Below are 24,097 nucleotides of genomic sequence, written 5' to 3'. Positions count from 1 at the left end.
CTTGATGAGATTTGATACTCTCTTGAAGATCAGCAATCTGCGTCCGTTGATGGTTTATGTCAGCCTGCCACAATCAGAGGAGCATATCAATATTTTATCAAAAGTCCCAAGCATACAACTGGTTCTACACTTGGCACTTGGGGGCTAATGCGGATTGTTTCTTTCTTACTGCTTATTCAAAGTCCCGAGGATTCATACAAGTTTCAATCCTGGCACTTGGGGGCTAATGCGGATTGCTTCTTTCTTACTGCTTATTCAAAGTCCCGAGGATTCATACAAGTTTCAATCCTGGCACTTGGGGGCTAATGTGTATTTGTTCAAAAAACTTAAAAGTCAACAATGTGCAGTTTGGAAATTCAAAAGTCCCGGTTTGTCTTTACAAGCTAAACCGGCCCTTGGGGGCTACAGGATACAAGGCAGTGAAAATACAAAGATAAGGATGAAAATGTTTACCTCATAGCGTTCCTTCATCAGATTTACCAAGTCAGCCTCATTATCTCGGCTTGTATAAAGCCGGTTCAAGAATCCGGAATGAAGATCCTGGGCAGAAAGATTAGCATATTTTGACAAGTCAGCTTCCATCTTCCTCTTGCCCATAGAAGTAAACTCATCCTTGGCGGTATGTTTTGCCAAGATAACTGGATCGCCCGGAGCGGTATAAGCAGTGCCAGTAACAATAACGTCATCATCTTTGGCTGGGCTTGGCGGATTAGCAGTTGACCTCAGTGGATCAGCAACCGGACTTGCAGGTATAGCGTGTGGACTTGAGGTGTCCTCATGTGTGGCCGGATCAGCTTCCGGCGGATCAGCGTTGTTAGTTGGCTCTGGCGGGACAGAATCATCCATGAGATTATCAAGATTTTTATCAGGATTTTCAGGAGCTTTCTCCGTTCAACTTCGCCGGTAGGGGCACTGGTCTTGGCCTTCTTACTCAGACGAGCTTTAGCACTAATATTAAAACAAGGATTAGCATGATTAACTGAATTATGAAGGAGAAGGGAGGACTGCATGCTTACCCAGGGACGGTTTTCAGTGGAGGCAGCTGAGTGGTTGATGAACCGCCAGACGAATTAGAAGATGCCTGATAGTTTGAATCAGATGGATTGAGAGGGCATCGGAAGAAACCTTTCAAAAGATAACGTTTTTCAGGAGAACAAGCAACCTCTGGACGACGTTTCCGGTTTGGTGTATGAGGTAAACCGGAAGAAGTGACCTGTTGACCACTGTGCCGGGTTGTGCGACGCCCTTCGGTTTGCTGTGTCTTCAAAGAAAGTTTTTGATCCAAATGAGCAACAGGGTGAGAGCATTTCACTTTCCGAACTGCACGGCGAAATCGTTGAACCGGCACAAGTTCTGAGTCAGAAAGACAAATTACCTCAACATGATCTGCATGGCTGGCCTCCGCATCATCCTGGGAGTAATCATTATCAGTAAAATATATGAATAGAAGTCAAGGGAGTCAAACTTTACCTCTTCAGCCGAGTCACCGACATCCTCTGGCGGTTCCGAAGACTCAGCAGTTTTCTTTTTGGTAGCTCTCTTGATGACCTTGGTCTTAATACAAGGAGCCTTAGCCGCTTTGTCTTGAGATTTCCTTTTCCAGAAGGAGCTACTGGCCTATGAGATTGCACAAAGGGTTATTATAGCAGTGTCAAAGCGGAGAAGGATCAGGAAAAGTACAAGGTTAAAGTCTTTACCGCTGGCGGTTTGTTGGAGGCATAAAAAGGACGCAGACCAATTTGAGTACATACGGTGAGCGATTCGTCAAGTATTTTCTTTACACCTTTAGCGACTTCATCGTCAGTCAGTTCTATTTCATTAAACCATTGTGGATCATTGGTATTGCCGGTATATTCAAACATCAATCCGGGCCGGCGGCTTAAAGGTAGAATGCACCATGAAATCCAACAGCGGACGAGATCAACACCAGTTAAACCGTTGGCAAGGAAAGCCCGGAGTTTGGCGAGTTGAGGTGCATAGGCTTGTCGGTCTTTGGCAGACAATCTCTGAGGTAAAGGGTGATTATTGCTGAGCCGGTGCGGACGGTAGCCCGGTAAAGGATTCTCTTCAGCAAGGGCAGTATTCTGACAGTAGAACCAGGTTTGGTTCCAGTCTTTTGGATGGCTGTGAAGTTTGGCGCGAGGAAATTCAATCTCTTTCCTCTTTTGGATCGACACACCGCCAAGTTCAGTATTGGGTCCGTCAGAAAATTCAGTCCGGCGGTTTAAGTGAAAGAGATCTTGAAAGAGGTCGACAGTTGGTTCTTCTTGCAGGTAAACCTCGCAGAATACTTGGAAATCGCATATGTTGGACACAGAATTTGGTCCAATATCTTGAGGATGAAGTTGGAACCTGGCAAGAACATCCCGGAAATTTTTTTGATCCGGGAGGACTGAAACCTCGAGCTAAATGTTGCATGAACACAATCACTTCTCCATCTTGAGGCTCAGGAGGGCACTCAGGGCCAGGAACTCGCCAATGGAGGACATTTTTTGAAGCTAAAGCGCCTGTGGTGACATATTCATTGATTTGCGTTTCTGTGATCCGAGATGGAACCCAGTTGCAAGCAGCAAATTGCTTCGTCATCTTACAAAGTCTGTAAAAGGAAAATGGACGGTTTACGATTGGTGGTTCGTATGTGTTTGTCAAATGTTAAACCGGCAATTCAAGGTATACGTATGAAGTGAACCAGGCATTGTTGTTCAAAGTCCAGATGGCGGTTTAAGAGAGGGCTAATGACATACGACGGATTATCAATACTAAAGGATAAACCGCCCATTGGAGGCAGAACCCAATCTGAAAATTTGTTAAGTGTTGCGGAAACAAGTTTCATAAGATGGTGATATAATTTTGGATCTACCGTTGTTCAAAAGACAAATTTTTCTGAGCTTTACAATGGTGTTAAACAGAATAGAGAAGGTTCAGATAAGGATTTATACAGGAACAGTAAGATGCTGTAGTACAGCAGATTAAAGCTATAGATCCAGCCGCAAGGGGAAACTATCAGGCCTAGCTAGATTCAGTACGATGCTAAAGGAAAAGCAGGGGAAGTGCTGATGAACACTGACGAACACCGAAGAAACTTCGAAACCCTAATGCAGATTTAACAAGTAAAGGGAAGGAGTATTTACCAGAGACACGTAGCGGCGGAGTATCTTAAGAGATCTGGTACGAACAGGGTGATGCAGCGGCCTTGTTAGTGCAGACTGGAAGATCGACGACGGCGGCAGCGGCGATGCTTGAGGCCTTCGGGTCGCGAGGAGGAAGACGATGTGAATAGGAAAGGGGGGAAATGGAAGGCGCCCCGGTCTTATTTATAAGGGAAGTGGAATAATATAGCAGGCGCAAAAATCGAGGAGTCGAGAGCGGCAAAAAAGGATGTAGCTGTCACCTCGATCTTCGGGAATTAATTAAAGAGAAAGGAATCTTCATAAATATTTTTATACAGGGATGACATCACAATGATTTACTGCGGTGTCAGAACATGACATCATGGCGGTTCACCAAAGTTCATAGGGAGAAGACAATATGGCGGTTTATGAGAATTGTCAGAAAGTCAAGTAGTTTTTTCTAAAGATTGAAGATTGACATGAATAGGTTCAAATCAATCTGGGGCCTAATGTTGAGGATATAACCATTAAGGGTAAACCGCCCAGGAGGGGCCGGTTCACCCTCACCTATGCTGAAGCCAAAGGAAACCCAGAAGATGGCGCTTTACGGATAAGGCTTAGAGGCCCAGAGCCCGCAGGCGATTTAGGGCCCATGGTAGTAAACCGTCATGATTGTATAAACTAATATTATAAGATAGGAAAGAGGAGACCGAGGCGGACACTTGTATGAGCCAGCCTCGGGACTCTATAGACCGGCCGGGGTCCTCCAGAGTATATAAAGGGGTGACCCGGCGGTGGTTCAAGGGAGAACAACAACTCGAGAGCCAGACAAAGCGGATTCGCTCCCTGGCCTTCGAAACCCTAGCAATACCAATCATAACTAGATGTAGGCTTTTACCTTCATCGAAGGGGCCGAACTAGTATAAACTCCCGTGTCCCCTTGTCCGGTTTAACCCCTTCAAGCTAACCCGTAGCGATGGCTCCGCGACTAAGTCCTTTCACGAGGACATCTGTCGTGACAATTCCACGACATATCCCAATCTTGATAATCGATCAAACATAAAAACTTGATCGAACGAATCAAGAGAACATCCGAAGGAGGTGCCCACTCTTGACCTTTCCTCTTGTCTTCATAGTTGTCTGTGTAGTTTAACCAAAATAAAATGACATCAGCGCCTTGGCATTTTGGTGACACTGTACAAAAAAATTAACTTATCTCATGAAAGTGAGGTATGTAATCTATAAGCATTAATAGTGCAAAAATCTGAAGGTAGTAACAGGTTTCATCGTTGGCATACTGGCTATGCAACAACATTAGAATGCCTTAGCTAAAAAATCTTTAATACATCCACAATCAACAGCTAACCCTGAAATAATCCAGTGACATTAAATGGCATTGCTTAAATTTATCGGTGGCATTAGACTAAGAGCGGCATTAGTTAAATGTGGCATCACTTTAGCAGTAGCATTGCTTGACTTGACTGCTGGCGTTATACTAACAGCAAAAAAGTGGCAATAAGAGCATGGGAGGCCCATTTGGACAGTGGGCGCACCAGTACGATGTACCCCCACGGACGCAGAGTGGTGAGGGAAGTATGGTTGCCTAGAGCAACAAATATCCATGCAGCATATGTGGATTACATCCCATTTTTGTTCTCTTTAGCCACCTTTTTCCTATGCGAGGACAACAAACCGATCGACCTGGTTATTCTCTATTGCATTGTCATGCCTTTCTACCCTTCTTCAACCAAGAGACATGAGACTCATTCCTTAGCTACTGATTTTCCCCTTTTCAACCTAGATGCGGGTTTGATGCCTACTCTCTTGGACAATACAGTCTTCCTTCCTTTCCTTATCCAATCCAGACATGGATTAGTCTGCATGAAGTAGGGTTTCCTTTAATAGTGCAAATTATGGTTTTCGTCTGCGTGTCCAGTAGAGCAGAGGATAGCAAATTGGGAAGATGGTGGAGCAGAAAAAGATCCACATGCAACAACGTGGCAGATGGGGCAATAGAACATGGTTATGGTTCGAAAAGAGGGTAGCATACCTGAGGGTCGGCGGGCAGTGGCTTCGCTCGTGTTCGTCGTCCTCCGCACACACTACGGCGGCGAGCTTGGGGATGGAGGCCATCCCGCGCAGGCGCTAGGTCTGAGAGGACGGCCTTGTCTTCAGTGCGTGACCTCACTCACCGACGATGAGTGCGTCAACGCTGCACGTCATTTTCTTCCCCGGCGGATCTTTGACCACCGGTGAGGAGGGAGAGAGGGGCCGTCTTTTTTAGATCTGGAGAGAGGGTGGTAGTGTGAGAAGCAAGTGGGCAGCCCCTTAGCAAGAAAGCACTCAAGCACCAGCCTATATATCTTTTTTATACTACTATTACTGGAGGTGGAGTAGTGGTAGAGTAGTTTATATTTTCTGGGTATACAGTACCAGTTAGTCGTGCTTCAAAACTGATCGGCACGCCATTAAAAAAATAAAGGTCGATAACTAATGCGGCACCTCGGGCCAACGCGGCCAGATCGCATTTTGCACGAGAAATTACACACCATGTTTCGTTGACATGTGGTCCCGTTCCAACATATCAGTGAGACGATGGCGAGTAGTAGGAGTATTTCCGAACAGACATGTAGGCCGGGGCGCCTCTTTGTGAACCGTGTCAAACTCGCAGCCATCCACCGACTCTTCGCCTTTCCCTCTCGATTTGGAACTGCTGTCGCACGCTCTTCCTCTCCCTCCTCCATTTTCCTTCAGCCCTTCACCCTTTCTTCTGCCATTGTTCGATCATCTTCTCCATGGAGGGAATAGGCCGGAAACGACCCCGTTATTCTTGCCCCAATCTGAAAGATGACGTGGTGGAGGAACTCATTGACCGGTGTGACGTCATCACCTCGGCTAGCATGGCAGGTTCGTTCAAGCCCATTCTCGACTCAACTAATAACAACATTACAAAGAATCCAAGAGTCAAGGAGCGGTTTGATCTCCCCTATCTTCCTCGTCGTGACCCTGATGACCGGCGCCAGCACGACGGAGGCCTCGCCCTGTGCAAGTTGATGCCGCTTGATAATGATACGTATGATGTTAAGATGCCATCGCTTGAGGGAAAGGCTTGGGCGGGCGCAAGTGGAGACTGGGTTGTTTACATTGGGTCCAACTGTGAGTGGGAACTTGTGAATGTGTACACTCGTGACCGGGTTCCACTTCCAAAAATCTCAGCAGACTGCCCAGAGGTTGAGCACACCGGTATTGTATGCACGTTCAAATACGATCATGGTGACTGTCTTCTACGGAAGATAGCAATTTGTCGATTTCTCAACCGCTCTTGGAATTACAACAACTATCAAGTTGTTGCTATCTTCGAAAAGCTTGTTGCTGTCCTTGGTGGTTTGACTCGATGGATATTGCTCAAAAATCAGTTTCTATACACGGATGAGGTCTGTGATGCAATTCAATACGAGGGCCTTGTGTTTGCTGCCACCACTCATGGCACTGTTTTTGCATGGGATCCTCGTAGTTTCGGTATGTTTGTCTTCCATCGTAATTATAATTGTTTCATCCACATGCATGCGGGCTAGCAACTTTTCCTTTACTAATTAACCTTCTTCTTGTGTTTCCAAGGTCCTGTGAACATCCCACCACCTATACTTGAAAATTTTCATAACCAAGGGGGGGCATGACGATGGTGATGATCACGAGCATGAGGACGAGCAGCGCCCATATACTCTGTGGTGCCTGGAAACTAATTTCGATGGATCATCTCTTCTTGTGTGTATACAGCCCACTGATAGTGTTACTGCTCAGGAAGCAGGTCTAATCTCCCATGGTCGCACTCTCCGGACCTATTCCAACACTCGTTGCAAGGTATTCGGGACGGATACTAGTGTGCTAGCGCCAACTCCTTCTCCCTGGTACAGAATTGATAGTCTTGGAGAAAACTCGCTCTTCCTTGGACAAAACTATCCGACGATGGTGAAAGGCGATCCAACTGCTGTTGACACAACGTTACTAGTACCATTTATGAGAAGCGACTGTGTCTATACCTTAGACATTTGGGTGGTTCCCTACCCTGGTACTGATATAGTAGGCCGCTTCAGCCTGGATGATCAGTCCTGCGTTGGTCTCCAGATCGACAATAGATGGCCCGTCCCAGAGAATCACTTGTGGTTCAAAGCAAGTGTTTCCAACACCGAGGAATGGTTGAGTTGAAGTTCATTTCATTGCTTGTTATTTGTTGTGTGGTGAAAAATTTAGTATTTATAATGTATCCTCATTGTCGATGTGGGTTGATGACCTGTTGTATGTAATAAAATGATATGCATGTGATAAACTTACTAAATTTATGAATGGCTTTCGAGTCGCTTCTCTGAGTGAGTGGTGCGAGGAGGCAAAAATATTTTTTTCGAATACATAATTGTACGTGCATTGCAACAGGTTATCGGATGAGGCCAATCAACAATAGTAGTACACTATTTGTACTAGCTTCACATGCTTCGCGCGTCGGGCGGGTGTTTTTACTGTAGCCATATGTTAATGTGTTCGCTGTACGTAACCAGCACCTCGAATCCTCGATACTAGTGCTATATAGTAGGAGTAAGTAGTAGGAATAGTAGGGTGGCATGGGCCAGAACAAGCATTCACGTCCAGGAGTACGGCACATGCCACCACCACGACATCCATATGACACCATATTATTTCTTGGAGTCCGTGCTAGAGCAATCTCTTCAACCTCGTCGTTTCTCTAACTTTAGCCATCACGCGACCGGCGAGGTGGGGGTTTGCCGATAGTCGGTTTCCTTAACTGCGGTCCCACTTGTAAGGCCAACTCCAATGCACGACCCCAAACGGACCTCCGTTTTGCATGAACTCCAATGATAATTTTGACTAGAAAAGCAAGACCAAAGAAAACAAGAACCACAAGAATACATTTTACTACTCCTGTACGTTGGATTAGTGCCTTCTCGATGCATTCATTGTTGATCTGCGGAGGCTCGATCTTGCGTGCTTCTTTCTTCTTCGAGTGTAAAGAAGTAGACGTTGCTTCCTCGCATCTAGTCTCATGTATAGCCTCTATTCTAGTAGGAGTACCAACAAGTGCACTAATCTCATCTCTAGCCTCTGTGCTAGCTAAAAGTGATAGAACATCTACTAAATTGCGCTCTATCAGTATATGGATGTACTCTTCTTCCCAATACAAAAACTTGCATCCATTCTACTCCCTCCGTTGCACAATACATGCCTTCTATTTGTCAAAATATATATGTATCTAGACATGTTTTAGTATATAGGTACATCCATTTTTGGACAAATGGAAGTCAAGTATTTTGGAACGAGGGAGTACACAATAAAAATTTTAAGTTAGCACAACTAGTCTAATCCGAGAGCACAACCGAATATTTGGTCGGGTTCTTCCTCCTTTTGCCGACACGTGGGACATCCAGCATCCAGGTCGTGTCATGAAAGAAAATAGAGTGGTAGTTGAAGCCACGAGATGTGCATCTTGGGTTAAACTGTAAATAGAATCTTACTACTCTTGAGTAACTCCAAAAGCGGCCACCGAAGATATTTATTGGATTTGTTTTTCATCACCAGCACGTCGAAGTGAAAGATGTGCAGGTTCACTGGGTCCTCTTGCGTTTTCACTGACATGTGGGGCCGCATGTGAGCAAACAGACGATGGGCTCCGCATGTCCATTGGCTGGCTGAGAAGAGAGATAGAGGAGGGCTTAGCACGGACTGCAGGAAATTTGTTCTATGTACCTTGATATAGGCTCGATATAGTGGGGTGGCATGGGCCATCACTAGCATTCACGTCTAGCAGTACGGCACACGCCACCCACACGAGTCCCATCCGACATCAATTTTCTTGGAGTCTGTGCTACAGCCATCTCTTCTCCCTCATGTTTTCTCAGCCATCACGCGGTGGGCGGGGTGGGGGTTTGCCGATTGTCGGTTTGCTCAACTGCGGTCCCACTTGTAAGTGAAAATGCAACACTGCACGCATTCCCGCTTGAGCGGCGTGCCGGACCAACCGTGTGGGGGTGCGACGCGAACACGGTGGGCTTTTCCTTTTAAACTCGTAACTTGTAAAATTTGGTTCTGCTCCATGGCACGACCGATAGATAGAAAATAACGATTTTGCCTAGAGTAATGAGAAGTTTGTTTCTGGCGCCGTTCATGCATGGAGTACATACGAAAATTATGAAGTTGATGCGAAAGGTAAGATAATTACTGTAGTATCATATACTACTACATGGATTTGGTGGAAAGATAAAAATACATACGGATCCATCAACGACATCCTCATGCCCTAGTGCGTCGGGTCACCAACCGACGTGTGAGGAGCAGCGGCGTTGGCGGCGAGCTCAACGTGCTTCTGAACAGTGTCGTCCAAGGTTGCCCTGCGGTCCAAGAAGGCCAGCGTCCTATCGTCCTCCTCTTGCATGTAGTAGTCCTTGTGGACGATTTGCGCGTAGACGTGGGTGATTATGTCAATGGTGTCTTGCTGCGCCAAGCGCTGCGCGGTGAGCGCGGCCTCGAGGTGAACATTCTCTGGCGCCACGGCGGGCAGTCGCAGGGCCACCAGTGTGTCGAAGAGGTTGTCACCATAGTGGCCGTTGAGGGTGGCGAGCATCGCAGAGCCTGGGCGCGTCGGCTGGAGGCTTATGTCAAAGTCGTCCGCAAGCTTCTTGACGATGGTGAACTTGTCGAGGAAACCGACGAGGACCTCGTCGAACAAGGAAACAAAGCTGTTGTCCAAGTGGCCCCTCGCCCTGGTGGCCTCAAGCAATACTACCTGGAGACGTTCCTTGGTGCCGGGCCGCAGGCCGGCGTCGTGGACCATCTGGCACAGCCGGCTGATGCTCGCGCTCATCGCCTCTGTGGGTCTAGCTTAACTTCTAGTCAATTGATCTTGCAATTCTAGTGATCACACTTGCCCTTGGTTAGCGTGCGTAGGTGCCTAGGATTTCGTACTACTCCTCGGCCCTCTGGTGCACCTGCCTTTGGCTGTATGATAGGTGGGCTAGCCACCCCCTAGGCCCACGTGTCATTCACCCAAAGGCAGTTGCCGTAAGTCAATGAAGCTATGTCCCCCTCCGTGCCGGTGCAGTATAGTCATCTCACCGGACCTCTAGTTGGGGCCAAACGAGAGAAGTTTGATGTTTACTGGTTTATTGGTCCCCTTTGCATTTTGCGCCAAGTTTTGACCTTTGATTTAACTAATAAAATGTTAATGCATGTAAACAAAAATGTTGTGTAAGTCACCTTACGAAAACCAAATAATCCCAAAATACTTAGGCACGGTGCATTAACTCCCTCCTTGTTTCTTATTTCATGACATATCAACCAATGAGAGATGTGGGCCGTGCATGCTTTCAATCACTTGAGACTACCAAACATGACATGCAGTGTTTAGTTCATTGCATGTAATCATATTAGTACTCTAGATAGCAAAAAAACATTAAGTTCTCTTGCCGATAGGAATAAAACACCATGTATTTATTTACAGAGGGAGTAGTACATTTTTTGTGACATGCATTACTAGATATTGCTAGTCAAATACTAAAATCCAGATGGTGGTGCTACTAGTACTAGTAGTAGTACTACCAATGTAGTAGTAGGAGTACTAGCACTATACTACCCGTTCGTCAAATTATTATGTGTTGCTCCTCATAGTGAAGTGACAAGACCCTGCGCCGGAGATGACACCTGAGTATAGGCGCCGTGTTCGGCATACCATAGTCCGCCTCACCATCTGCAGTCACTATCATCATGGCTGTAGAGCTAGCCTTCTTACAACTAGCCCTGTTCGACATAATTTCCCGTGCGTAGATGCCCGTGCATTGCATGGAACACCAAGATTGGGGGTGGATGGCTCCGGCAGCGGCCATCGCGCCAGATTTTTCCATGGCCTTCTAGATGTGGTGGGGAGGAGATAAAGCTGATTGTGAGAGACAAGGAGTTGTTTGTAAATAGGGAACAAGTGCGGGCATCTTTTTGCAAAAATGGAGAAGCTTGGTTTGTATGCGTCAGATCTAGATCCAACGGCTATTGGTGAAAGATGGGAGGCACACCATCATCACCAACTTAGGACCTGTTTGTTTCGCAGGATTTTGAAAACGCAGGAATAGGACATGGCAATATTACAAGTTTCAAACTGATATTACAAATGTTAGGAGTAATGCAGCACCTACGAAGAGGGAATTACTAGGAAGTTTACGTAAGAACTTTCGTTACTTTAGGTGGATGCAGCATTATCGTACAAACTAAAATCCACCGCCCTGACAAGTCACTAATGGGCAAATAAGTTTTCGAGTCTCTGGCCACTTGATGTTTCAAAAACAAATTCAGCTTCTGTGGAGACTTTGTCATTTAGGCTTAGACGCTTGCGGTGATCAGCACGCCATTCATTGTTGCGCCAGAGAATGTCAAACCTCATTACCTTGAGCACACTTGCCTCTAGAACAAAGAACCTGGCCAATTTAATCTCGGATGTGCTGCCTCGGTAGTCGATCAAATAAATTTCTGTAAGATGGAGATCAAGGCATTCGATGAGATTGTTATAATGCAGCACATTTTTCACTTTCGGGTCTTTTTTATCTGCAAAAGAAGAGAACATATTAGAGCAGCTGGCTGCATAAGATTGTCGTGTCATCAAGTGGTACCAATATCATTCGCTCATACGATAGGGTTGGCTGGACAGTGATACTTTTTCACTCTCTCTCTCTCTCTCTCTCTCTCTCTCTCTCTCTCTCTCTCTCTCTCTCTCTCTCTTTCTGTTTCCTCTCATTTAACTAGGAGCACGTGAAGAGCTTGGGCATTTGTTGCCTTCCACTATGTGGTCGATGCCATATTTCACAAAAGTATGCCACATAATACGCATCAATGTCAAATCAAAAGATTTTGGTACTGCTCTCGCGATGTGAGAGAGTTGGCACCGCTGTGCACATAGACCCACATGTATAAACAAATCAACCAAACCAACTACACCAGCCTCTCACTCTCCCAAACAAGTGTTTTTTATTGCCTCAGTCCTCTCTCTCTCTCTCCCACGCAGTGTTTTTTCATTGCGTGAGTAAATTTGGCACCGGAGCAAAGTAGGTGATCCAGATTGGGGCACCAGGTGAGCAATGGAGGGGCATCGATGCCAAATGCATCACAAGTGAATTTGGCACATGTTTTGGCCTACATAGCCCACTTTTGTACTCCCTCCATCCCAAAATTCTTGTCTTAAATTTGTCTTAATATAGATGTATCTAGTTACATTTTAGTGTTAGATACATCCGTATCTAAACAAATGTAAGACAAGAATTTTGGGACGGAGGGAATACTGCCTCGTATTTAGTATAAAATTTTGACCATAGATTTACCTAAGAAAATGCCAATGCATGTCACTAAAATTACACCATTTAAAATTATGTTCAAATACAAATCCAACGATATAGTTCTTAGTGACATGCATTAACATTTTGTCTGTTAAATCTATGGTCAAATTTTGATACTACAAAATTGGAAGAGTAAACCAGGATGGAGGTAGTACTTGCTCTTAGGGTAACCATAGAGTTACTGGAGTAGTCTAAGTTACTTTCCACTATGACTAGCCTAGGCTACTATAGTAGTACAGCATAAAAACGATGCAGGTGATCACGTGAGAAAAAATACTAAAACATTTCTTTCAGTGCAGTGCATAGATGCAGTTTTGAACACTACACTTGTCATCATAATTTGGGAAAATTACGAAAAATTGAGCTACGTTGTGATTACCGTTTACTTATAGGAAAGAAGTTTCACCTCGATGAGTAGCTTCTCCGTGCAGGGAAAGTATGTAAGGAATCCAACAACTTGATCCAGATTGGGGCCGGTAGATTTTAGTGCTAAGATCTTCACTATGCGCATGGACTGGGTCAAGCTTGTGGGAATCATTTTCTGGAAGACGGTCGTAAATACATCAAGAAGAAATTTAAAAATGTGAATTTCAAGAAGACGGAGAAGAAGATGAGTGCTGTACCTGAACAATTACGGATCCAATAAAGAGTTCGGAGAATTTGGCAGACGAGTACACCAACGCTGTCAATTTCGGCGCGTCAATGACCCTGATTTTTGTTGGACCTTCTAGATCCGATACAAGCAATCTCTCAAGGAAAGGCCCATTCTCAATGACCATAACGTGGAAAAGCTGGAGTAATCTCTTCCCAATTGATGTCTTGTTGCGGGGCCAGCAAGACACATAAATCCATCGGAGATTCATCGAGGCGATGTGGAGGCTAATGAACCCGTGGATCTGCTCAAGACGAAGGTACTCGAGCGCAGTACAGCTGCGGAGCAGGTGCTCCATAACCTTCTTCGAGATGACAACATCGAAGAGGTCAAGCTGCTTGAGTTGAGGGAGAAAAAGGGCGGGCGTGACATTAATCTGGGGAAGATAGCAGGAGCTGAAGCTGGCGCGGCGCAGCGTTGGCGTGAGGCGGAGCGCGGACGACGACAGAGAGCGACATCGTCCAGCTTCAAAGGTGAGCTCCTCGAGCAGATCTAGGGCGGGGGATAAGAACCACTTGTCGAACTTGGGTTGGACCTTGCAGTTGGTACTGAACATGCAGATGTCAAGGTGTCTTGCTGACCCAGGCTGCAATGAAAGGATCTTGGAGACTGCGGCCATGCGTTTGCAATCCCCATCGCAGAGGCAGCTGTCGACGGTGAGGTTGAGGGGGACGCAGCGCCAGAGGGGGCGCCACCGCCGGGAGAGCAGGGCGGTACGCACGGCAGATTTGGTGGGGAGAAGGCCGATGATGACGAGCAGCATGTCGTTGGGGAGGCTGCTGATGAAGTCCAGGCTCGCCGGATGCGGTTTTGGCTCGAGCCGCCTCCGCTTGTTGGCTGCCTCGCCGTCCATCTCAACCGGCGGCGACGTCGGTGTACACGTGTGCTGGTGTGTGTTGTGTGCTGGGTGTGCACGAGTGCGTCCTTCTGTGCATGCCGCCGCACAGTGGTGAATTGTGCGCGAGTGCGTCCTTCACGCGCAAGAAGTTTGTCCTCAATGTGCCCTCAATTTACTAGCATGCGGGGTGCTACCCCGAGTGGTTTCAACTTTGTTTACTTCACCGCGTGTCAGATGGGCCTCTAGTTTACTTATTTTCACCCACTGCCACATGAGCCAGCACACGAAGATACAGAACACGAGCTGACAAGGTAGCATGTGGATTGGTTGACCGGTCAACTAAACAATATACAAAGCTATACGCTGACACAGTGAGCATATAATCCGTCGGTATAGAGAGTTCGAGTGAGAGGGGAGGCCCGTGAGAGATAGCAGAGAGAGAGAGAGAGAAAGAGCTACTCCCTCCGTTCAATAACACTACAACAAGAACCCCCTATAGCAACGCATTGATGCATTGTTGTACATTCATATAAACGTTGCAATGGTCTACACTAACAGATTAATATGCGTTGCCGTTGGTGGCGTTGCAAGGGTCTACAACAACATATATACATCCGTTGGTAAACGGCATCCAGAAACGTTGCTATGCAGTAACATATAGGGTTAGAGTCCAACAACTCTATGTATGCGTTGCTGACCACCGGCACAAAGGCTTTTCAAATGGGCGTATCTATATAATATTGCCATCCGGCCCAATAAAGCCCAATATGGATTGATCAGTGCACATTTATTAGGCCATGACCATCTCTACAATTTTCTGTTTCTGTTGGAAAAAAGTATTCTGTACAATTATTAGTCGGTCCAATTCCACACATAATATTTTCCCATTGACCAACACAAGATATTTTCACATCACATGACAATTACTCTATAAACATCAATGCAAATTCCACATCACGATTTATAGTTCACATTCCAATAAGCCAAAGTAACACAAGCCATATATCAACCTGATACAACATGTAGCATCAACAGACACCAACAAATAGATTAACAAATGGGTGTTGTCAGAAATAACAAATGAGTGTTGTCTTGACTCTCGAACATAACTATATAGCTCTCTGCTTCAAAGTTATATTTGGTGGAGCCTTCTCTCTTGTTTGTCCATGCCAACTTCGTAAAAGACGAGCTGCATATCATCCCATCATAAAAATAGGGCTAGAATTTGCAAAAATGATATAAACATATTAGTAAGCATAAATTGTAAAAAACATCTAAGAGGACACTACTTTTCATAATATTCATCATGATATTTTACCTATGCTGATAAGAGAACCATATCCAAATGAAAATGGTAAAGTTAATGGCTCAAGATATCACCTTATCGGCTAATAAGAACATAAGAAGCCATGATCATCCTCACACAAACCACCAAGATCTTTAGCATAACGGATTTGCTTTTCAAATAAGGGCTCCAATTTTTGAAGAAAACCATAGGTCGGGCACCTAAAGACCAAGCAAAAGATTAATGAAGATATATATGTTAAGAAAATGGTTATCGTGACAAAAAGGTTGTCTATTTTCTGTATGATCTCTCATACACACATACATAGTAAGGACAACAAATTAATTGTTGTTCCAAATGAGGTGATCAGTATTGATTGAGTTCTAGGATGAATTCCGTCATCGTCGTAGTCTTTACTGTAACGGACTCTTCCCTTGGGCTTTGCACTATACTCCACATTGTGTGATTTATTATTTTAGCTTGTCACATGGGTTTTTTGTTGTCTCTGGAGATAACAGCCCATGCTCCATAACCTGCACTTGTATCAATGGTGTGTTTGTCATGTACAATGCAATGTTGTTACTGTAGTAAACTAGGTAGTTTTGTAACCTGTTAGCTCTAAATGGTGATACAAAACTACTACTTGAAAAATATGCTAAACTGGACCTGAATACATTTAGAAATCAACTAGACTATTTGGGGATTCCCTCGTGGGTAGTAATTCTAGCATAGTCGGGAGAAAGGTATTTCGACACGTTATATCTACCGTTGATTAATCAATATGCATGCGCCAGACAGACTAGCTAGAGACTACTCCCTCCGTTTCAAAATAGATGACCCAATTTTACACTAACTTTGTACTAAAGTTAGTATAAAGTTGGGTCATCTATTTTGGAACGGAGGGAGTATATAGCAAAAACTTGTGGAGAAGTACTACTACTTATTAATACCTAGTGAGTATCCTGAGCGTACAAGAATTCAGCAATCTCACTGGAGTGGAACTAGAATAGTAATTCGTTCCTTTGGCCAAATTTATATGACGTTTGATGAAGCTAGCATTATGGATCTCATACCTCCTTTATCCTGCGAAGGAGGACAGAGCAGATTAGATCACATAACATGGTTGAAGACTTGAAGTGAACTGCAATCTCGCCTGGAATCGGTACTAATTAGTTGCCACTTGAGTAGAGGACCATAGTGCCTTAGCCTATTAGTAGAAATTGATTTGGCAATTAAGCAGATTCATGAAGCTAGCAAAAATATGAGGGGCTAGGTACGGACGAGGAAATTGCATCTCAGAATGGAGCAGTTAACAAACGCGAGTTCAAATTCCATTGGTAAATTAGTTAAGTTGTTGACAAGCAATCAGACAATCGGGCGAGGGGGTGAGTAAGCGTCTGGCCTACTACAGGTTGAGCGATACAGCGGCCTTGAAGGTCCACGTAGCATGCCGGTGGTGCTGCCGTAGCGGGAGGTAGGGGAAGAGACTGCGAGGAGGCATTGGCGAGGTGGAGACACCTGAGGCGAACAGACCTACTATGAGAGGCGATGTTGGCCGGAGACAATTGAGGAGGCGATACGGGGGAGGCCGAATTTGATGTCGTCCCACATCGTAGGTGGCCCACCACTGTGGACCTTGCCCCTGGCGGCCCTATCGCATGATTCAGGATGAAGGGAGGTTGATGAGAACAACGGAGACAGTGAGCGATTGGGTGGCAATCGACTTCCCCACGGTGCTCCTCTTCGTCTCCGGCGGCGCAAGGTAATTGTGCGACGAGACAACGACGGGGAGGGGTTAGCCGGATGGAGAGGAAAAACACCGGAGAGCCTAGATCCGGTGGGGAGGCGAGCCGTGAAGGCGCGAGCGGCGGCGGATCATATGAGAGCGGCGGCGCTAGTATGAGGGCGGTTGCAGCTGGAGAGCCGGCGGCATTGCGGTGATGGGTTCGAGAGAGATGAAGTGTACTATATATAGTTAGCCAGAAATTTCCCAGATCCCGCCACGCATATCCAAAACATTATGCGCCGTGCGCTTAATTTTCTGGGTAGATTTTTACGATGTCTTTCTCCATTGGGTAGCCGTTATTGGAACCCACCTCATGAGGGTCCCACGTTACATAGTTTGATTGACTGATTTGGTTGAGGTAAATACGCTAGTGGTGCTTTAACTTGTCATGGATGTTCACTTTGGTGCCTGAACTTAAAAAATACACCGAACTGATTCTAAAACTTGGCACAAACATGCAAATACGGTGCTAATCACATCCATAGACGTAAAGTGCATCCACCTATCACCGTATATGGATGATGTGGCACTGACATGGTGTGGGGCCCAACTGTAGCTAGGAAACATAATTATTACTTGAGTACTATATACGACTCTATGACTAGTGGGCCCACCTGTCAGTATGTTAGAAAAATTAATATGAAGAATGAAAAAGTGCGACAAACAGGAATCGAACAAGCAACCGGATGACTGCCAGCTAGTTAAGCTAGCCACTATACCAAACATGTACTTATTATTAAAAGGGCCACTCAATTTATATGTATTTTAACTAAAAGTCTTGTACCCATAATTTGGCTGCAGCCAGTGACCCATTTTGCACATGTTATTTTTTCAAAAAAAAAAAAGTTGTGTGAAGCATATTACTACTAATCATAATAATAAATTTAAGATTCAAGTATTCATGTGTCAGTAATAATTACGTCATGCTACACAAATATCTGTGGGCACAAAAGGTAAATATATAGAGGAGTTTAATAAAATAACATACAAAAAAATGTTCATGTAAGTTTTACAAATATTGACTTATAATTTAGAATAATTTTTTAACTATAATACATGAGTGTTTAAAAATATTTGCAAATTAATTTTTTTAAATATGTGAATATTTATTCAAACCTTTGAATAATTGAGCGGATATTTACAAACGGTAATGTAAAAGAAACAAATGATTTATATTATACAAACATTGTTATAATTCATATATATTATTTCATGACTGTATATTTTAAATATTTGTATGTCATTGTTAAATATAATCCATGACTGTGTATTTTCAATGTTTGTTTACCAACAGTTTGAAACACTCATATATTATATTTAAAATAGTATTTTCCAAAAAATAGTTAATATTTCTAAAAGTAAGTTTTTAATCGCATACCTCTATATATTTATTTTGTGTGCACACGGATATTTGTGTATAATGAGGTAATTATTAATAACACATGAATATTCGAATCTAACTTTTATTATTATTATTATTATTTACATACTTTTTACATTTAAAAAAAATGTGTGCAACATGGCCACTAGCTGCAGCCAATCTATGTACATAAGAGTTTTTTTTGTTGAAGTACATAAAATCTGAGGCACTTTCCTTGTCAGCAAAATATGTTGGTTGGAGTGGCTAGCGCATGCATCGCCCAAGGGGCAAGTAACAGATTCGATTCATGCAGTGCAGATTTTATGCTAATTTTCCTAATTACTGACAAGCGGGCCCACAACTCATAGACTCATGTAGTGCTTAAGCATTTTTATTTCGTAACTACGAATGGGCCCCATGCCATGTCAGTGACATGTCAGCCATATACATTGCCACCTCGATGCATATTACGTCTACAGACAACATTAGCACCGTATTTGCCCGTTCGTGCGAAGTTGTAGAACCATTTCGATGTATTTTTCAAGTTTAGGCACTAAAGTGAACATCCATGGTAAGTTCAAGCACCACTGATGTATTTACCTCGATTTGGTTGGTTTGAGAATTCTTTAGATCTACCACGTTACATTTTTCATCTCATTAAGTTTAACAAAATACATATTTAGGGCATCTCTAACTCAAACCCTCGAAACGCCTGCAAATATTTGGACACCGGACCCTCAAAACATAGTCCGGACCAAGGTGTCTAGACTAAGTTTGTCGTCCAACGAGGAGCCTTATTTGTATAATAAACCAGGGGAGATTTGCGGGCGTCCAAGCCATCGTCATGTACACTTTTGACCCCGATCTCACCTAAAACCATCTCTTGCGCGACCACATCTTTGCTCCTCGTGCCGCATTCATACCGGCCCAATGCGGACAAGGCCGGTCACTCGAGGCGGCATTGAAGCCGCACACTGGTCGAGAGCGCTGCCAGCACCGCATCCTGGTCCCCGCGCCTGTTCAATACCAAAGAGACGTGAGCAGTCGAGGCAACAGGATGGCTACCAAACACATTTAAGCTAGCTCCCCCTTCGTCCGCCTGCCGGCATTAAACAAGTGCATAGACGACGAGCTCTAAAATGTTATGGGACACCTCTTGACGGAGCAAAATCACGAGTTGGTCGGCCTTGCGGGTGGCTGGCAGGCCCGTCGTGTGTGACACATAGAGACCGGCTTGTTGGCGGGCTCGCCGGCGGTAAGCGACGATGGCCCAACGATGGAGGAAGCATCTGACAACGACCCAACGCAAGCGCCAGTCCATGCCGACTTCAATATGTAGTCGATGGAAGTCCGGCGTAGATTCCTGCAACCTCCTTGGGGCTGCGTGGTTAGCTTTTCTTGTTGTGCATGCGTGGTGTCAAGATTTGGTATCAATTGCTTCATGTATATTCAAGGGTTCAACAGTGACATCTACGGTTTCAGGGTGTTGGTCCTTAGAGACACGTGCATGAAGACTTGTCAAGTCGGCTCTAGAGGGAAGCGGCGACAACACACATCGGTGGTTCGTTCTGGCGACAGTAGTGGTCGGTCGATGGCCTAGAGACCTCAATGTCCTTTTTGTTATGTTTAATGTGTTTTGTACTCACAGGCTCTTCGTCAATGCCGGATCAAGCATCTTTGAGACAGGGATAGGCCGGAAAGTTCTTATCTCAATGCGTTATTGTTGCCACCACCATGTCAATGTCACCAAGGAACCAATGCCCAAGAAAAAGCAAGGACATACTAGAAATAAAAACAGAGAAAGGGCAGGGTCACCACTCCTCAAGCCAACGACCGGGTCGTTGGACCAAAAAGATGATGGGGATTGAGGGAGTGACAAGGAAGCCTAGGCTTTTGTATGTTCTTCTATGTTTCCTTTTCATTTAGAAACTTTTTATATGAAAACTTATAAATATATGTTTAACTTTTTCTGAATACGCAATGAACACTTTGAAATATGTGACGAACATTTCTAAACACACAATAAAAAAATTGAAATATATATTAAATATTTTTATATACTTGACTGACCTTTTGAAATATGCCATGAACACGTTTAAAGTACACAATGAACTTTTTTCTCAAATACATCGTTTGTTTTGAAATGTGTGAGCATTTTATTAAATACACGATGAACAAATTTTGAATACACAATTTACATTTTTTAATATACTATGACCTTTTGGCAACACATGACGAACATTATTGAAATGTACAATGAACAATTGCTAAATACATGATATGTTCTATATGAAATATAGCATGTATAGTTTTAAAAAAATTATGAATATTTATAAAATACATGTTAAACATTCTTTTAAATGCATGATAAATATTTTTTAAATACACAATGATTTTTGTTTACACTATTTTTAAGTTCCATGTTTTCAAAGAAGTATGAACACTCATCAAAATTATAAAAACAATTTTATCTTACATGAACAGAGTTTTCACTATTTTTTTACCTGGTTATATAAAATTAGTAAAGTACAATACTTTTAGAAGTAAATTCTTAATTTCCTAAAATGTTAGATTTCAAGTCAACATGAACGTACAAGTAGTAACTTCTTTTTTAGTGTAACATACAAGTAGATTTTTTTGGAGGAATTCATAAAAATAGAACCTTTTGTAACAACTGATCGATATTAAAAATCAGCGCTGGTCCAATTCGCTAGCACCAGCGTGCATGTTAGTGGGACATGATTTGCTAAGGCCCATCTGATGGGGCGTTATTCATTAAGAGGAAATCTGAATGGGCATCACGTGATCTATTTGATTGAGGTGGTTTGTTACTCTCTTAATAACAGTGAGGTGGGTGGTTCGAGGATCCTGTGGCCCATTTTTATTTTTCCATGTAATAACGAAATAATAATGTGCTATCTGCACAGTAGACATATGGACTACTTAAAAATGAAATAATAACATGCGATCTGCACAGTGGATATATGGACTATTTAAAATGGCAACGCACTACTGCAACACAATGTAACCGGTGTTGTCACAACATTAGCAACATATGCGTGCCCAACACATATATGCGTAGCTATAGCAGATACATTACAACACATTCATAGAACGTTGCAAGTCATGTGTTGCTATAGGGGGGTTCCTGTTGTAGTGTAATGTAGTTCCAACATCTTTTTTAAGTCAAACTTTTGAAACTTTGACCAAGTTTATAAAGAAATTACTTATATCTACAATACCAAAGATAAATGATAGTATGAAGTAAGTACATGTTGTGATGAATCTTATGATCGTTCCAGATGTAGATGTTTTTCTCCACATATACCTGGTCAAACTTTTCTAAGGTTTGACTTTTCAAAACATCCATATGCTTGTGGACATGACAGAGTCCCTAACTATATATATATAGAGAGAGAGAGAGAAAAGTGTGTGTGCGTGTGTGAAAAGAGACATGGACAACACACGATAAAAGTAGAGAAAAAGTGTGTGTGTCTTATGCAAACATATCACACATGCATCTTCGACAACGGAGGTAAGGTGAGGAGATAGTGTGTGGTTGTTTGGAACCGAGAGAGCAAGACCCCTAGCACGTGGCCAAGAGGGGTCTGACAAACAAGGGAGAGAGGTGGAGAGAGACGTACGGAGAAAATGTAGACATGGGGAGGAGAGAGTGTATGTTTGTCAGAGAGATCCCCTGGAGATCGTGATGGAACTACATGGGTGGGAGATCGAGTGACAAGGTGTGTACGTGGTAGAAGATGCCCCGAGAGATATCGAGATAGATGTATGGATGGAAGGAGACAATACGTGTGTTCCTGATGGCTAGTAAGAGATAATCATACTTAGGAGGGGGAGTGCTTGCGCCTATGATGGAGTGAGGGATTAGGTACTTAGGGGGGTGCGTGTCACATGGAGAGAGAACAAGGGCAGAGAGTGTTAGATGGGTCTATATGTATAGCGCGAGCGAGACATGTGTATGTGTGAACCAGGGAGATATAAGGCCAGTTTGGCTTGCGTCCTGAGCATCTTTTGCCTGGCCTGGGGTTGTGGCTGGATTTCATGCATGCTTGTTTGGTTGCTACCTTGTGAAAAAGAAAACCCGCCTGGCCTGGGTTCCCTTGCACTTTAATTAGCCTAGCTGAACTCCAGACACTGCAAGTAGCCTGGCCCAGGCGACCGATTTTGAACGCTTGGCTGTGCCTGGTCGTGTGGCCACGAGGCTAACAACAACATGGATGGATATTAGCATTAAATAATTGATACATGGATTGACTGATGGGATGTTGATGCTTTTCCTGGCCCAGGCATGAACCAAACGCTTCAGCACCACACAAGCCTGGCCAGGCAGAAATATTTTACATCTCACGTCCACACCAGGCAGTACCGGCCATCAAGGCATGAGGGTCAGGTCACGAACCAAACTGGCCAATAAAGTTTGAGAGAGATTGAGGAGCCCCGATAAGGCTGAGTGGTGCATCAGATAGCTGAGAGGGGGAAAGAGATATTCCATCCCCTCGATAATGCAGTGCATGTAAATTTTTTAGAAGTCAAACTTTGGAAACTTTGCTTAGGTTTACGCAAATGTTATTTATATCTAGAATACCAAAGATACATCATACAAAACTACATCTCATGGTGAATCTAATGGTATATGTTTGCCGTACTAGATGTAATTCTTTTTCTCCACGTACATGGTCAAACTTTGTGATGTTTGACTTTTCAATAAATCTATATGCTATGGACCGAGGAGAGTGCCTCAGTCGAGACAGATCAAGTGCGTGTGAAGGAGAATGAGTAAGTGTGCAAAAAGAGTATGTGTGTGAAATAGAAAGTGACAACAAACGATAAATTAGAGAGTGAGTGTGTTTTTCATTTCTTATGCGAACATATCATGCATGCATCTCCGAGATGGAAAAGCGAGGCGAGGAGATACACGAAGATAGCTAGTGTGTGATTGTTTGCAATGGAGAGATACACCCCTATAGCACATGTCCAATAGAGGTCTGGCCAACAAGGAACAAAGGTCGAGAGGGACACATGGATGGCATGGACGCATGGGGAGGGAGAGGGGTGTGTTTGTGATAGGGAGATCCCGTCGAGATCGTGAGGGAACTATACGGGTGGGAGATCGAGGGAGTGTGTGCGGGATAGAAAGATGCCCCGAGAGAAATTGAGATAGACCATGCACATGTTTGTGATGGAGACTAAGATTAGCTAGTCATATACATATAGGGGGGACTGTGTGTGCCTACAATTGAGTGAGAGACCATCATACTTGGCTAGTTGGGCATGAGAGTGTGTGTGTGCGCGTGTGAGATGGAGATAGAACGAGGGGGAGAGATGGAGTTTTAGATGGGCCTATCGAGTGCGAGTGGGATATGCATGTGTATGTGTGACCCAGGTGGATGGAGAGTTCGAGAGAGGGGGGAAGAGCTCCGAGACGACATAGTGTGTGTACGATGAGTGCACCCAAGATATCTAGCTTGGACTAGCTAGAGTATCATACATAGTGTGCGAGAGAGACCTATAGATGGTGTATATATGCATGCGAACTAGAAAGACCCCCCCTCCACACGCACACACACACAAAGAGAGAGAGAGACGGAGAGAAAGGGAGAGGGACCAACAAGGTTTTTGTGTCGGATGCGTGCGATAGAATTGAAGATTGTCGGCGAGAGAG

Source organism: Triticum aestivum, chromosome 1A, assembly GCF_018294505.1.
Source record: "Triticum aestivum cultivar Chinese Spring chromosome 1A, IWGSC CS RefSeq v2.1, whole genome shotgun sequence".
In the NCBI taxonomy this organism is placed as follows: Eukaryota; Viridiplantae; Streptophyta; class Magnoliopsida; order Poales; family Poaceae; genus Triticum; species Triticum aestivum.
This window is presented reverse-complemented; position numbering follows the sequence as displayed.